We start from the raw sequence: 16,741 nt of genomic DNA, 5'->3' as shown, positions 1-16,741 counted from the left end.
GTGGCTCATGGGCTCCAGAGCTCAGGCTCAGTAGTTGTGGTGCACGGGCTTAGTTGCTCCGCGGCATGTGGGATCTTCCCGGACCAGGGCCCGAACCCGGTCCCCTGCATTGGCAGGCAGATTCTTAACCACTGTACCACCAGGGAAGCCCCAAGATCAGCATTTTTAAAAACTCATAATTGATTAGAAGGACTTCCCTGGCAGTCCAGTGGTTTTTCCCTGTGTGCAAAAAAAAAAAAAAAACACATTGATTACAAAATAATGTGCATCACATTATTTTATTATTAAGTAACATAAGTCACCATTAGGGTGAAAGGTGTGTGTGGCACGTTCTGGATCACAGTTCATGCTTATTGAGGATACCTGTCCAAAAGTTTGAAAAACTCTACTCCAGAGTGAGAACTTAGAAAGTGGACTTGCCGGGTCACAGGGAAGGTGCATGGTCAACTTCCTAGGAATCACCAAATTATGCTCCAAAGTGGCCTTTCTAAGTCACCCTCTCACCGGCCACTAGAAGTATACCCACTGAGCCATGCCTTCACCAACACTTGCTATTGTCAGGCTTTTTAGCCTGGAACTTCTTTGTACCCCCAGCATCAGAGAACATATCATGAGCCATCTTGAATTGTAATGATCTCTCTCCTTTTTGGCCTCCCCCTCTAGACCATGAATTCCTGGATGGAGGAGGCTGTGTCCATTTCATTTTGTGTCTCCAGACCAGGCCGGACATATCATAAGTGCTCACTAAATGTGAGTGTAATTGAACTGTCAAAGGAGCAGGAAGATGGGGAAAGTATATAAATTATACCAGGGGATAAAGGGAGACTGTGGGAGCCCCAGCTTGGGGTGTCGGACACCTGGGTCCCCAGGTGGGAGGTGGGAGCTTCCAGGGTGCTCTAAGCAGTTGGAAAGGAGAACCGATGGGCCGCACCCCTCCTGAGCGGCTTGAGTAGGATACTCTTAAGCTGGGGCCAAGTTCAGGCCCAGGAAGGAAGCCACCACCATCCTCATGGCAACTGGTTCAGGCCCCAACCTCCATGACTGGGTACCCCCAGCACCCCCTCCCAAGGGGGGCCTCTTCTAGAGGGAAAACAGATGGGATGGGACACTCTGGTCAGAAATTCCAAACTCAGGATTCCCAGGGAGCCAGTGACTGCAGGGGCCCCCAGGAGGGGGAACTGAGGGGCAGGGGCTGGATCGTGGGGAAAATTCCTTTTCACCGTATCTCTTTTTTCAACTTCTGAATTTTGGACTATGTGGATGTTTAACCTATAACCAAAATTAAAGAGGTTCAAAGTCTCACTCCCCAAGCTCCAAGCATCTGCAGGAAGACCTACAGGAAACCCACCCCTATTCTCCATCCAACCCAGACCTGAGGGGTCAAGGGGGGGTGGTGCTCAGACCCTTCCCCTGGAATCAAAGGGAACTTTGTGTGTGTGTTGGGGGCAGGGGCGATAAGACAACTGGAGGGTGTGGGGGGGCTGCCAGCTCTGAATCCTAGGCCCCCTTCATCAGCATGCTCCCCTGCCTCCCCACCACCACACCTACCTTCTGGAGACTTCTCCCCAGCTCTGCTGTGTGACTTTGCAGAGGGTACAGACCTCTCTGGGTCTCCGGTTCCTTCTTGTAACCAGAGTTCACATCACCTTCCCAGATTTCACCCTTGGCGCTGACTTTTCTTTGAGCTCTTTCTGGCCCTCCCTGCCTGGGATTGGGAGGGGCAGGAACGCCAGCCCCATGCTAGCTGTGCCGTCTCATGGTTTCGGGCAGATAACAGGCAGTTTGCAGGGCTTCCTCGGCCCCTTGCTCCTGATGTGGCAGCAGGGCCAGGAGGGGAGGGGTGGATTCAGGCCAGAAGGGCCGATTCAGTGCTGCAGCCACCCTGCCCGCTGCCGGGGTTCCCAGAGAATTCCTTCCCCATGCCATAAGCTGCCCTGGGCGGGCACCTCAGCCCTCAGCAAGCACTCAGCCACAGCCAGGGCTGCCGGCCCTGCCAGCCTGCACTCCCACTCCCACACACACACACACACACACATACACACACACAGTCACCCTCCCAGGGAGTCTGAAAGGAGACAGAACTTGCTCTGTTGGCCTTCCCCCCACCCCACCTCCCAGTCATCAATGCCATATCTATTTATTTCAGACATTCGCTGACCACTGACCACATGCAAGGGCCTGGAGAGGAAACCAACCGGAGGAATGTAGCCAGCTAACCTGAACACGTGGTCCCGGCCTGATGAAGAAAGAGATCAAAGAATCTGCTGCTGCCCTTCCCACTGGTCACAGAAGAAAGAGTGATTTCCTCCCACTGCTAATTTTGGCCTCTTGAGAGGGAAACCCCCTGGCTCTGGAGTCCTGAATCCAAGGGGCCCAACTCCAGGTCTTTCCTCTTCCTCTGTGCAGAGGTGTCGGCTGGCAGGTAAGGTGACCCTGCCCTGGGCACCTTCACAAACAGTGAAAAGCAGAAGTCCTGGAGCAAGACCACGGAGTGCAGGCTCCAAGCGCTCTATAGAGAAGCTGCCCCCCCCTCTCTGGGCCTCAGTGTCCTTGTGTGTAAAATAAGAATAGAGAGCTGTGTTGGTGAGATCCTGGCAGGAAACTGGCAACACATTCCCAGTGGGTGATTAAAGAGAGGTTAATGAATGGATGGAATTGCAGAGGTGTGGGCGGGGCTAAGAGCCCCAGCCAGGAGTGATGCAGTGCCTGGAGCTAGGCACTGCAGAGAGCTGTTACCAGTCCAGTCCCAAAAAGGAGCCAATGGAGCAAACACCAAACCTCTCTCCCCTCCTGCCCTCCAGTCTCTTTCCAGTGCCTCCCATTGGCTCAGAGGACAAGGGAGCCTGGGTAATTCGGGCCATAGAGGTCAGCCTCCCAGGACACAGAGCAAGCACAGAAGAGTGGACAGTGTATCCAGCGGGGTGAATGGAGAATATCTAACATAAGTAACTACTTTGTAAAACATTTAGCTCGAGCAGCGAATATTCTCTATAATTGTCTTCGTTGGCATAGTCCTCAGGGTTCTCAATAAAGAGAAGTGCTTGTAGATCTAAAGCAGTGACAATCTAATAATGGAATTTTGTTTTATAGGATGACCAAGGAGGGGACATTTATGAGACAGAAGATTTTATCGAGATTTCCACAAAGCTGACCTCTGAGTCCCCTCCCCAATAGAGTAATCAGCTATTGAGTACCCACTGGCCAGAAGGAGGAAGTACAGGGGCCTGGGCTGGCCTGCACGTGCCTTCCCCACCCCCACCCCCACCCCCGTTCTAAGTCAGAGTTGAACAGTGGTGGAGGTTCCAGTGGAGGCTGTCTGATTACAGCTCCCAGTCACCCTCTGAGGTTACCCCGCTCCTGATGCCCAGGTCAGGACCTTGGCAGGACCCCTGGAGAAGAGGGAGGCCTCTGGCAATTCTCTTTCCACACTCAGGAGGGGGACCCTGCCTCGTGAGGGGAAGCTGCACAGGCCTCTACACCTCACCTGCCAACAAGGGAGGCAGGTTTGGAGGAGGGGGAACACCAGCGTGGTGATCCTGTTGAGAAAGGGCACCAGAACGAAATCCTCCCTGGGGCCAGGGCCAGGCAGGAGCAGCCTTTGTCTGGCAGGAGACGAACAGGATGATGTCAAGTCCACCTGGGCTGGGCCCTGGCCTCCAGTTGCACCCCACGCCCACCTTGGCAGGACTGAGGCCTGCGAGCCTGGGCTGCCCGGCCACAGCTCGGAATGGCTGAGGTTTCACCCAGCAGACAGGACCTGCTCCTACACCAGGTTTGCCAGCCTTTGTTTCTGGATCTTTCAGAAGGAAGAGATTTGTGCAGAGAAGGGTGTGCCGTGCCCTTCGGAGGGGGCAGGGAGGGGTCATGGTCAAGGCACTCCACTCTAGGGGGAGAGGGAGAGAAAGGCCTGCTGTTTGCCTGGGAGCTGAACAGACACTGGGGCCCTTGTCCTGGGGCAGTGGGGGAGGCTGCTGGCCAGATGGAGAGCAGTGGGGGAGTGGGGGGAGGGATTCCAGGGCCCAGCTATCAGCCTCTTCCTCCCACACCCCCACCCAGCTCCCTGGCCTGCCGGGCAAGAAGACAGGAGACTTACTGAGACCTGGTGAAGCCCAGCCCCCATTACCACCCAGACTCGGAACCTCCGAAGGCAGCCCTGGTGCTGAGCAAGGTACTGCCTTCCTGAGGCCCGGATGCTGCAGAAACCTACTGAGCCTGGGCCCTTGAAGCTGGGCAGGCTTCTCTCTGGAAGGGGCTCTCCTGGTTGACGGTGAACAAACCCGGCCTCGGATCTTCAGGGCAGCGTTCTGGTGAGGAGGGCTGCATCCGGCCACCTGACAAACATTGATGGAATCTGTGCTGTGTGCGGGGCTCTCTACAGGGCAGGAGGCCAAGGGCTCCCCTGGCCCCAGCAGACCCTTGACCAACCCAGCTGAACCAACCTCAGCAACTCCCTCCTCTGGCTGGTACTGATGTTGTTCTAGGCCCTCTTTCTAAGCGTAGCCACTCCCAAGAGTGGCCCCCAGCTCATCAGCCAGCCCTCAGTACTTTCCCAGGGTTGGCTGGGGGAGCAGAGAGGAAGACCCCCCCAAGGCTAGGCGCCTGGAACAGGAACCACAAAGGGAAACAGTAGCAACCACTCACTGCCGACACCTGGTTCCCACCCCTAGGTGGCGCTCTGGCTGCATTAGTGCACCTAGTCGGCCCTCAGCCCTGTCCCCATTTTATTACTGAGGAGGAAACAGAGGCTCACAGAGCTGAGGGTCTAGACAATCAAACAGCTAATGGATGAGGAAGGGAAATTCTGTTACCTAACAGGTCGGATGACGGTTGTACGCCTACTAAGGTGTCTCCATTTTGCAGATAAAGAAAGCTCAGGGGGGTGAAGGGACTTGCACAATGTCACACAGCCAATAAGTGACATGAGGTGGGACTCAAACTCAGGCCTGCCTGACCCCAGAGCCTGTGTCTTCTTAATCTTCACCCTGCAGAAGGGTCACAGACAGGGAACCTGGGAGGGGAATTTGTTCGCTCAGGAGTTATGCCTGGCAGAGGACTGTTCCTTTGCCCTCGCAGACCCTGCCCCGAATTCCTCCTTGGTGGTGGCCGGGGGGACCCTCGCAGCTGGCACAGGGACCCCACCAAGGCCTGTGCCTCCAGCCTCCACCTCTGGCTGCCACCTAGTTCTTTCCTGACTCCACCTTCCAGTGGGGCCTGGCCCGGCGCCCTCCATCCTGAGCCAGGTGGGCCTCCTTGCCTCTGGGCACCACAGTCTGTGGTCCACGCACAGGCTGCACCTGCCCCGATTCCAGCAGATTCCAGCGCCAACTACCACGATTCATTAGCTCCCCCTTTGTCCCGACAGACAAAATGCACAGCAGGAGGGAAAGTGGTTCGACAGCAGGGAGGATCTCCAGGTTGTTGGGGATGGGAGACTCAGGGATTGGGTGCCAGAGGAGGCGGGGTTCTTTGAAAGAGGAATATGCTAGGCTGCCTGAGTGAGAATCCAAATGCAGGGGTTCCAGACAAATTAACTTCCTGTGGCTCCTCTAGCTTCCTCCCCTCGAGGCCCAAGTGCTGGGAGTGGGAGCTGGAAGGTTGCCTCCAGAACCTGTTCAGACCTGCAGCCAGGACCACACCCACAGTGCACACTGTCGCATTCAGAGGCAGTGGGAATTAGCACTTACTGAACACTTACTATGGTCCCTTTATGTCTCTATCAGCTCATGTAATCTTCAAAGAGCCCGAAGAGGGCTACGGTCATTATGGTCATTATGTCCACTTGACAGAAAAGGAAACCAAGGCCCAAGGCCTTTTCCAGGACTCTCCATCTTCCCAATGTCTGTTTGTCCTTCAAGGTTCAGCTTAAATGCCCCCCTTTGTGCCAAGGACCTCTGCCCTCTGCGGGGCTGTACACGCACAAGGACCAAGGCTAATCGGAGCCCAGGCTCTCCAGGCCGACCTGCCACTTCCTAGTTCTTGACCGTGAACAAACGACTTCCCTAAACCTGTTTCCTTATATGTCAAATGGGGATAATGAAGCCCCAACCACAGAGGATGGTGGTGAGCATTCAACGAGATAACACACACTGTGCCCTATGACCAGTCCCTGGCACAGAGGGGGCGCTTAACAGAGGCAGGTTTTCACTGCTAATTTTATTAGGTACACTTTCTTATTGGCACCTCACCATCCTAACTCTGTTGATTTCACCTCTCAGGCCCGATTGTAAGTTCACTGAGGACTCATCTCAACACCTCTGTCTTGGTTTGGGTTCCCCAGGATGCAGACCCTGAGATTCGGGGACACATACCTGAATGGAGGTGACCAAAGTGAACTCCAGTTAGAGGAGTGGAGAAGTGAGGCAGGGAAGGGACAGATGTCAGTCACGGAGGTATCGTCTACCAGTTCCCAATGTGGCGCCCAGTCCCTCTGGGGAGCTCGGGGAGCTAGGTCCGTCTCTGATGTACCCTTCTCACCCCGTCAACCTCAAACCCCACCCATGTCCCAGGCCCCAGCTTTCTGCAGCTCTGAGCCCTGGTGACGGGCTATCGTGTGCTCATCCAGCTCTGGCCTTGTTCAGCTAACAGATTGGGGCAGGAGTCCAGGCCTTGGAGACAGGGTTCCAGGGGCTGAGAGCAGAGCCTGGTTGAGGGCCAGCATGGGCACAAAGATAGGCACCAGGGACACCCTGGTCCTGGCTAAACAGGAGGGACCGACCAGGGTGGAGGTGCCGCCCAGAGGCTCATCTGTCAAATGCTTGGCTGGTCACTGCTGTCAGCGTAAGTCAAGCGCTTCCTCGGGAGAGGGTGGGGAGCCTGCCTCAGCTCCCACTTTGCATTCTCAGAGCCCAGGCCGCCATCTCTGAGGGCTTTGAGTCCAGACCAGGAGGGGTTCAGCCTGAGAGACAAGGTGGGAAGAGAACTAAGAGAAGAATTGGGAAAGGTTTGGGGACAATGTTCTGATTACTATTGCTACCTAACAAATTTTCCAAAACCTAGTCGTGTGAAACAACAGCCATTTCATTTTGCTCACAGTTTCGTGGGTCAGGAATTCGGAAGGGCCTGGCTAGGTGGTTGCTGCTGGGGGTCTGTCGTGTGATTGCTGTGGGGGTCAGACGCTGGTTGGGGCTGGAGTCATCTGAAGATGCAACTGAGCTGTACGTGCACGATGGCTGCTCCCTGCGCGGCCGGCAGGTGGTGCTGTCATGGCGGGGGTGGGGGTGGAGCTCAGTGGGGCTGTGGATGAGCCTGACTCCATGTGGCCTCCGACTTCTTACATGGGGGCTGGTTTATCCCAGAGCAAGTAGCCTCTGCAGTCATATAGCATCACTCCCATGGTACTTTACGACGGAGGCAATCATAGCCCTCCAAGATCCAAGGGGAGAATGACACAGATCCCCTCTCCCTGGGAAGAGAGCCAAAGGATGTTGGGCCCATGTTTTAAAACTAGCACAGGCGGACTTCCCTGGTGGCACAGTGGTTAATAATCCTCCTGCCAATGCAGGGGACACTGGTTCGAGCCCTGGTCCAGGAAGATCCCACATGCCGGGGAGCAACTAAGCCCGTGCGCCACAACTACTGAGCCTGCGCTCTAGAGCCTGCGAGCTGCAACTACTGAGCTCGTGTGCCACAACTACTGAAGCCTGCGTGCCCTAGAGCCCATGCTCTGCAACAAGAGAAGCCACCGCAATGAGAAGCCCACGCAATGAAGAGTGGCCCCCGCGAGCCGCAACTATAGAAAGCCCGTGCGCAGCAATGAAGACCCAACGCAGCCAAAGATAAATAAATAAATATATTAAAATTAATTAATTAATTAATTTAAAAGGTTGCTAAGGAAAAAAAAACTAGCACAGGTGACATCTCAGAACGGGTCTCTCTCCCTGTACTACCTGGCATCTCAAAGGTTACAGGCCCTGGGGGACACCAAGAGACCTCAAGCCAGCACCCATCTTATAGATTCTAAGACTTGGATCCCAAGAATGTAGAGCCTGGCCCTCAGCACCTGCCTCGGCCCCATCCTGCCCGCCTGTGACAGTGAAGGCCAGGGAGCCCTCAGGCCCTGAGGCCCAGGGTGGGTCAGCAACCTAGAGAGGTGTGGGGGGGTCAGGGGTACATGTGCCCGAGGGGTATTTGAGTGTGTGCGTGTGTGTGCAAGGACTCACGCATGTGGCTGGATGTGGGAGGGTTACCCTACCCCCTAGAAGATACTGTGCTCCGTCACCAAACTCCCCTCCCCCAGGACCCAGTTTGTGCAGGGATGGGAAAGTTGAGGCAGGACCACGGGGAGGAAAGGGCTTCAGGAGGGAGGGGCTGAGCAAGAAGGAGGCCCTGGGAGGGGCTGGGAGGGGCTGGGAGTCTGGTTCTGTGTTCTCAGGTTCAGGGCTCTCAAGAAGCTGGTGATAGTCAATCATCAGAAACTACTGACAGCTTCCTTTTGGCACCATCAACCATGGAAACACCTGCAGAGATGCGGGGAGGGGGACTTGAGGGGATCAGGGAAGTAGGATAAACCCGTCATCTCCAGCTCCTCCCCAAGCCAAGAAGTAAAATGTCCCTTCAGCACCCCACCTGTCCCCACTGTCCCCAGGGCAAGGTGCCCAAGGCAGGCCAGCGCCCCATGTCTGGCAGCCTGTCACCCAGTCTCTGCCATTCCTCATCCATCCCCACCAGGAACCCTTGTTCACAGCTGTGCTCCCAACAAGCTTGCAAGAGAGATGTGTTGAATGAATGAGAATGAGGAATGGGTGCGAGCTTGGGGTTGGTGGTGGGCAGGGGTCTGCCCGGCCCGCTGCCCTTGCTCCTCTGCTGGGCCTCTGGGCAGGGTGGCTGCTGCAGCGGCCCCATGCCCACTCCAGAGGCCCACCCAGGCCCTCAGGCACTTCCTAAGCAGCAGGATATGGCCTGCCCTGAGTGCCCCTAGAAGGAGGCAGCTTATCAGAGGGGAAAGGACACTTCGTTCAGGCCTGGTCACCTGCCCGGACTGGGGGTGGTGTGTTCAGGGCATGGCAGGTAGAGCCCGGCACTGCCTGAAGGACGATCCCAGAGAGTAGATGGGGGTGGAAGGCCTGGGGAGGACAGATGAACAAGGCTCCGTGCCCCAGACTGTGCCAAGACCTTGGCCCTTCCAGAGGTCCACTTGGGCCCTCCCTTCCCCTCCACAATTCTACATTCTCTCCATTCCCTTCCTACCTCTCTGAGTCCTGGTGGGGCTTTTCATTCACTCTGTTCATTCATTTAAGTAATGTTTAAGGGTATTTGGAAGGTACTAGTAAGGTCCTAGGCCCTGGGGACACAGCAGCAAACAAAACAGGCAACAGTGCCTGCCCTCGTGAGGCTCACACTCCAGTTGAGAGACCATAAGCACATAAACAAACTAAATACATGATGTGTTAGATGATGAAAGTGCTCTTAAGAAAAATAAAGCAGGGGAGGGGCACAGGGAGAGAGCCAGCTGGAAGAGATAGATTTTCTTGTTTTTTTTTTTACAGAGGGTGGTTAAGAAATATCCCCCGAGAAGGTGACAGCTGACAGCTAAGGAAAGATCTCAAGGACGTGAGGAAGGGAGTCATGTAAATTCCTAGGGGCAGAGAAACAACAGAGAGGGAACAGCAAGTGCCAAGGCTCTGAGGCAGGAGTAGCTGAGTGTGTGCAAGGAACAGAAGAGGGGCCCGCGTGGCCAGAGCACACAGAGAAAGAAGCAGGGCAGCAGGAGATGGGGTGGGAGACGGAAAAGGACCGGGTGGTGAGGGGACTCGTCAGCCTTTGGAAGGACTTGGCTCTTACTTGGGCGATGAGGATTCAGTGCAGGGCTTTAAGCAGAGGATTTTTGTTTTATTTATTTATTTATTTATTTATTTTTGCGGTACGCGGGCCTCTCACTGTTGTGGCCTCTCCCGTTGCGGAGCACGGGCTCCGGACGCGCAGGCTCAGCGGCCATGGCTCACGGGCCTAGCCGCTCCGCGGCATGTGGGATCTTCCCGGACCGGGGCACGAACCCGTGTCCCCTGCATCAGCAGGCGGACTCTCAACCACTGCGCCACCAGGGAAGCCCTGTTTTATTTTTATTATTATTATTTTTTAAATGTTTAGTTGTTTTTTTAAAAACTGGGGTTTTTTTAAGGATTTATGTTTTAAAATAACAGTAGCTCATGTTACCTAGTGCTTAATACGTATCAGTCACTTTTCTAAACACTGGCCATGTATTAACCCATTTAATCCTCCTAATAACCTCTACTAAAGATGAGGAAACATAGGGAGGTCTCTACCCATGAGATGCTAGTAGGACCCCACCCCAAGTTGTGACAAACCAAAAATGTCTCCAGACATTGCCAAATGTCTCCTAGCAGACATAATTGCCCCGGTTGAGAAGCACTGCCCAAGTGTTCTCCTGTTCACCCCATCTGCCACTGTCCCAGCTCAGGCTCACTTATCTCTCTCACTACAACAATTGTGACAGCCTCCTAATTGGCCCCCTGCTCCCTCCACTCCCCCCCTCCACTGTACATCTTATCATGCTACTTCCCCCAGCTCTATAGCCTTCTATGGCTCCCACTGCCCTGAGGATGCCAAGCCATTGAGGTTGCCAGACATGGCCCTATGTAATCTAGCCCCTACCACTCCAGCTCTGTCCCTGAGCACCCCCCTCCCACCTCCCCTCCCTTGCTCGTTCAGTCTGGCACCTTGTGCTAAGCCTGCTCTGTGCTAGCCAGCACATTGGACACTGCAGACATGGGGACAAACCCCCCCAGGGCCTGCCTTCATAATGTGTCTGTCCAGGCTAGAGAGCAGGAAAACACATAGATCCCATTAGTCCCATAGCCAGGGAGCTGTGAGGACTCCAGGAGAAGAGGAGGTGCCAGAGCTGAGCTGTATAGGATAGGCAGGGGTACAGGGGTAGCAGGGAAGACCTGGGGGGACAGCAGCTTTGAAGGCTTGGGAAGCTGTGGCTGTGATTTGGGGTCCCAGCAAAGGCACTAGAGTGCAAGTTTACAGAGGGATGGATGGCAGGGAGAGAAGGTCTTTTTTTTTTTTTTAATTTATTTTTGCGCCAGGTCTTAGTTGTGACACGTGGAGTCTTCGTTGTGGCATACAGGATCTAGTTCCCTGACCTTGGATCGAACTCGTGTTGCACTGGCAGGCGGATTATTTATAAATTTATTTATTATTGATTTATTTTTGGCTGCGTTGGGTCTTTGTTGCTGCGGGCTTTCTCTAGTTGCGGAGAGCAGGGCCTACTCTTCGTTGCGGTGTGCAGGCTTCTCATTGCAGTGGCTTCTCTTTTCGCGGAGCATGGGCTTTAGGCGCGCGGGCTTCAGTAGCTGTCGTTCGTGGGCTCTAGAGCGCAGGCTCAGTAGCTGTGGCGCATGGGCTTAGTTGCTCTGTGGCATGTGGGATGTTCCCCGACCAGGGCTCAAACCCATGTCCCCTGCATTGGCAGGCAGATTCTTAACCACTGTGCCACCAGGCAAGTCCCTCCTCCTTCCTTCCTGATCTCACCCCGTTACTCCTCCTCCCACTCTATCCTCCAGCTACACAGGTCTCCTTCCTGTTTCTCAAACACCCCAGGCCTTCTCCTGCCTCAGGGCATTTGCACTTCAGCTCTAATATTCTTCCCCGACATTCCCATGGTTCCTGCCCTCACTTCCTGGTGGTCCATGCTTCCATTTGACCTCCTCAGAATGGCCCTTCCCATCCCATCACTCTGAAAGAGTATCCTATTAGCCAGCTTCTTCATAGTACCTGTCACTTCCTGATACATTATATGTTCGCTGTATATCCTACTAGCAATCATAAGTGCTCAAAAAAGTGAAGGTTTTGTGTGTCTTGTTCACTGCTCTATTTCCCCAGTGTCTAGAACAGAATGTAGTAGGTGCTTAATAATTATTCAATCCCTGCCAAACAGCACTTCATTCAGCCCACAAGAGAAGCCTGTGATTCGCCCATTTCAAGGATGTGAAAACTGAGATTCAGAGAGGTCAGGGACCTGCCAGCAGTCACGTGAGCTTGTCAAGCTGGAGCCTCGGCTGCCACCCAGCTGAGTCTTTCCCCTCTGCTCCTCTGCGCTCCAGCTCCCTTCCCACTTGGAAAATAAGACAATGGTTCTGCCCTTCCCTCACCCCAGGGATAGGCAAGGCTGACAACCAGTGCCTCTGAACAGGGCCCGAGGTGGCATCTTCCTCAAAGGCTATGCCCAGGAGCCCACAGGGAGGGAGACCCCAGTGTCTCCCCAGGCAGGCAGGCCCGCCTTTGACCCTGCCCACACTTCCCTGGGACCACCCACCCTGCTCTCCCCCCACCACCACCTACTGCCTTCCTTTCAGCCACCGCTGTCCCCCACATACCCTCAGAATGGATCTGGGGGCTGCTTTTCTCACCTCTATCCCTCCAGAGATACAGTAAGAAAGAGAGAAAAGAAACAGACCCATACGTAGCTACCAACAGAGAGAGATGGAGGAAGATGCGGGGGGTGGGGGCATGGGGAGCGTGGAGAGAAACCTGGAGAGGGGCAGAGGCTTGGCAAGTTCTGACATAACAGCTTGACTTAAACCTGCAGGACTGACCGGGGCCACTGCCCCCCCCAACTGGCCCTTTTGAGCAAATGAGAGAGAGGCACCTCTAGGGGTTTCAGAGCCTTGTCACCCTTGAGCCTAGTGCCCTGGTGCAGGGCCCAACCTGCACAAGTGGTGCATGCCCTGCCCCCCCCTCCTCCGCCCCGGCTGTCTGCACACGCTGGAGAGGAGAAAACTTTAAATGCCACCCAGTCCTCAGGTCAGACCCACAGATGCATCGGCAGTGTTCCCTCGAAGCCTTTCAGAAACGTCTGGCCTCTGTCCACGTGTGCGCTGAGCCTGCACCCGGCCCTCTGCACCTGCCCGCCGCGCCTCCCCGCCCCCCCCGCAGGTCCCTGGGCCACGTCACCCCTGCCTTCACCACTCATGAGTGTCAGGCCAGGCCCATCCACAGGAACCGGCCCAGGACCCTTCAGGGCCGGGGAGAGGCCCTCACACCTGTGCCCGGACACAGTCCCCACTCCTGTTCCCGCACTGGCAGCTGCGCCTCCCAGCCTCACAGACCTTCCTCCCTGTGGTTCACAGGAACCCTGGGGGAGGCGGGGTGGACGATGAGGTGCCATGGCCCTCACTTGACAGAAAGGGAGAGAGAGGAGCAGACAGGTGCCCGCCCCGCCACTCCCCAGCAGCCCACTCTCGTGGGGCCCAAGGATGAGACGCTCCTGTCCCTGGGAGCTGAGGTGGCATGGCCTATGAGTGCCCACTTGGCTCACACGAGCAGCCAAGGAGCATGAGTGCCAGCTGGGCCCAGTCTACCCCGACCCACTGTGGTGCCTGCCTGTGTCCAGGGGCTGCTGGCCAGCCCCACCCAGAGGACAACGGGGGGAGAGGGCAGAGCTGTGTCCTGGAGTGCTCTGGGCCCAGGGATCCTCCTCCAGCCTGGCCATGGCTGGCACCAGGTTTGGGGGCCTATCAGGAAGGGGGAAGGCAGAGAGGTATCCCCTCCGTGGGGTCCATGAGGAGTGCTATGTCCACAAGGGAACACCAGGGGTCCACGTGCACCCAGGGAGCCCACAGGCTGCCCTCCAGGGCCCCCACCCTTCCCAGCAGCCAACACTCTGAGAGGAAGTAATTAGGGCCCAAGTGAGTCATATGATCACAAGGCTGCCTCCCAGCTGACTCAGGGGGACAGTCCAGATGGGCCCTTCCATGGGCCTCAGCTCAGGGCCTGAGTCAAGGATTCCAGGAGGTGGGGGGCCTGACCAGGAAGCCCAAGAGAAAATAAAGCCCCAGCCCACTTGTGAATCACTAGCCAGTCTCCTCTCCAAGCTCTCCCCTGAGCCCAGGCTGGGGGATGGGAGGAGGTGGGGCTCCCCACTTCACTGGGCTGGGCGGGGCTGGGGCAGGAGGCCAGGTTGCTGCAGTTTCCCTACCCCCACCTCAAGCACGCCCATCCATCCAACAAACAGCTATTGTTATCAATCATGATAATTATTCAGAGTGGCCACCATGTTCTGACATTGAACTTCAGCTCTGCACAGGCCTCGGGCTGGACACAGTGGGGGCCCCATGGAGAAGGCCAGACACGCATCTGTAAATAGCAGTTGTGTTGATAAGAGTTGGGCAGTGTGAGCTCTCTCTCACACGTGTGCTGGGGGCTCAGCCAGGACCAGCACGGGAGGGAATGAACCAGCGTCCTACCAGGAGCCAGCTGGACCTCCTGGCAAACAGCACCTCCTGGTGTCCAAACTGGGCCTGGCCCTCCCTCCCATTGGATGCCCACGAAGCCGGGTATGAGGGTGTGCCCTGCCACGGCCAATACTCAAGCCCATCCTTGCTTCTGGGATTAGATAGGGTTGGGCCTTCTAGATGTCTGGACCTCCCTCCGCCCAGGATCCCCAAAGGCGCTTGGCACTGAGCATGGCCTAGTGGGCCCTGACCAGGGGCAGCAGGATGGAGCCCTGACCCCCACCCCTGTGGCACCTCTCCATCAACCCCAGGGCCCCCTCACCTGCCCCCTAGCCCAGCCCCTGAGGCAGGTCCCCATGGTCCCAAGGCTGCTTTCCTGGCTTTGTCCCCGTGATGGCTGGGCAGGAACTTCCTGCTGGAGAATTCCCGGATCCTTCGAGGAGGCTGCAAGCCAGGCCTGGGAATTTAGGAGGGAGGGAAACCAGGGCTGCTCTGACTATGACGGGCGGGTCTGTGGCAGCAGGGGCTCCCCCGGCGCTCACTCTGGGCCCCAGGTCCTTCCCCACCCCTGGGTCAGGTGCATTAAACCTCCCGTCCTCCAGCTCAGATGGAACCCAGGGCTCTGCAGCTGGGGTGGCCTGGCAGCCTGTAGGCATGGACTAGAACTAGACTGAGAACCCTGAGCTTGTTCCTGGGTGGAGGATGAGGGGCCAGGTCGGCAGACAGACAGGCAAGAAGGCCAAAGTCAAACTGAGTTTTATTAATAACATCACAGGCCTGAGTCTGAAGAGTGGGGACAGTGTGCCGGGCAGGCCCACCCTGCAGACACATGGACACCATTTATTAAAGACCCCTTGGCCCCAGGGGCTCCTTGAGGTGCCCTAAGAGGAGGCGGATACATCTCTACACAGGCTGCAGGGACCCGGGGCAGGGCAGACTCAGGCCAGCACCAGCTTCACTCTGGAGGCCAGTTTTCCATCTCATTCATCTCCTCAAGGAGCAGGTGCTGGGGGGCGGAAGTGGGTGAAGGAAGATGCCTTTGCATCTTTGGGCTCTCCTCTTCCTGCTCTGTACCCCCAGAACCATCCCACCTGCCCTCAGAGACAAGCACCCCAAGGCCACCTTTCCAGACCCTCCCCCAGGTGCCCACAGCAGGCCAGGCCCACTAGCCCTGAGCCACCTCCCTCCCATAGAATGGAGGTAACCTTCTCCCTCCAGCTTGGGGGATTCCTGGGAAGACTCTGAAGCCAGGCACCCCAGCCAAGCCCTCCCCTCCTTCACCTCTATCCTAGACACCACACCAAGGGGGCTCTGCATCCTTCCCTCCAGCCTAGAGTGGTGCTTCTGGTGCCTCAGCGCCCCTCCCCCAGGTCCCCAGCATTCCCCAAAGGCTGGGGGGCAGCTTCCTTCCCCCCTCAGCTTGGTGTCTCTGAGGGCAGATAAGGAGAGAGTGGGGGGAGGTAATGAGGACGGAATCCTTGTAACACCCACAGCAGGAAGATATCCCTGAGGCAGCCCTGTCCCCAAGTGAGGACTCAGCTGGTCCTCTACTCCAGAAACTCCCTAGGGGCCCCCAGTGATGTTCAGGCTACCCTAGGACTGTGACCCCTGGGGCTGGGGCAGGCCGGCTCAGGGGGTGGTCCTGGAGTGGAGGGGAGAGGGGAGAACTCCCTTTAGCAGGAAAAGACAAAAGCAGGGGCCCTGCCAGAGTGACCACCTGTGTGGTTTAGGGTGAGGTTCTCCAGAGCACAGAGGGGCACCCTGACACATAGCCTGCAGGCTCAAGACAACGGGAAGGCTGCCCCTCAGTACCCGGTAGGCAAGTATTTCTGGTATTAACGACCCCCAAGGGGTGAGTCATACTCCCTGGCGCTGGAGCGCCCTTTGAAGTTGAGGGCTACACACTCGTCAGCTCATTTGATCCTCCAATGGTCCCCTCTTCAGGTAAAGAAACCAAGGCCCACATTCAAAGTCACAGAGCAAGTCATGCCAGGTCAGAGACTTCGACTAAAGACTTTGCTCCTTCCTTTTGTAAACTACACACACCGTCAGGGGCAGATGTCCACTGAATGAAAGGATGAGCTGATGAATGAGTGGAAATTAACCCAAGAAGGACATTGACACATTTTTCATCAACATATCCATCAATGTGCACTCAGAGAAGCTGGGACAGGCCTAACCTTTGAGGCCAATGTCAAGTAGGGTGGGCTGTAGGTGGTCCTTGGCGTGACCAGGTAGGTAACTCCCCCGCACCTATGTGTGTTTGTGGGAGTTGGTGTGGGTGTGAATGGGAGAGAAAACAGAAAAAGAGCAACATTATGCGAATGACAGATGTGCAGGAAAGCCTTAAAGCCACCTAGACAAGTCCCCTCAATGTAGAAATGAGGAAACTTTGGCCCAGAGAGGGGAAGGGACTTGCCCAAGGCCATACAGCAAGTGAATGGCAGTGAAGCCTTAAAAATGGACTCAGGTCAAGTGAGAGAGACTGATGGAGGAGTGTGTGTGCAGGGGGTCAGGATCCTGCTCTCAGAGATACCACCACCAAG

The 16,741-nt window shown here is 56.0% G+C and overlaps 1 protein-coding gene across 19 annotated transcripts in view; it reads right to left on the bottom strand.

The window, feature by feature from the left end:
- Positions 1–16,741, bottom strand: part of ZBTB9 (zinc finger and BTB domain containing 9) — a 92,847-nt gene that overhangs the window by 2,669 nt on the left and 73,437 nt on the right. For 15 of the 19 annotated variants that reach the window (XM_060307554.1, XM_060307548.1, XM_060307559.1 and 12 more), the window contains one exon: positions 14,942–15,201. The gene's annotated coding sequence lies outside the window, so the exon portion shown is untranslated. Of the gene's footprint in view, positions 1–14,517; positions 14,653–14,941; positions 15,202–15,237; positions 16,449–16,741 lie in introns of those variants that run through there. The other 4 variants (XM_060307556.1, XM_060307555.1, XM_060307549.2 and 1 more) reach the window with 4 other exon arrangements.

This window comes from Globicephala melas, chromosome 11 (assembly GCF_963455315.2).
Source record: "Globicephala melas chromosome 11, mGloMel1.2, whole genome shotgun sequence".
NCBI classification, from domain to species: domain Eukaryota; kingdom Metazoa; phylum Chordata; class Mammalia; order Artiodactyla; family Delphinidae; genus Globicephala; species Globicephala melas.
The sequence above is the reverse complement of the archived record's forward strand: the minus strand, read 5'-3'. Positions and strand labels throughout refer to the sequence as shown.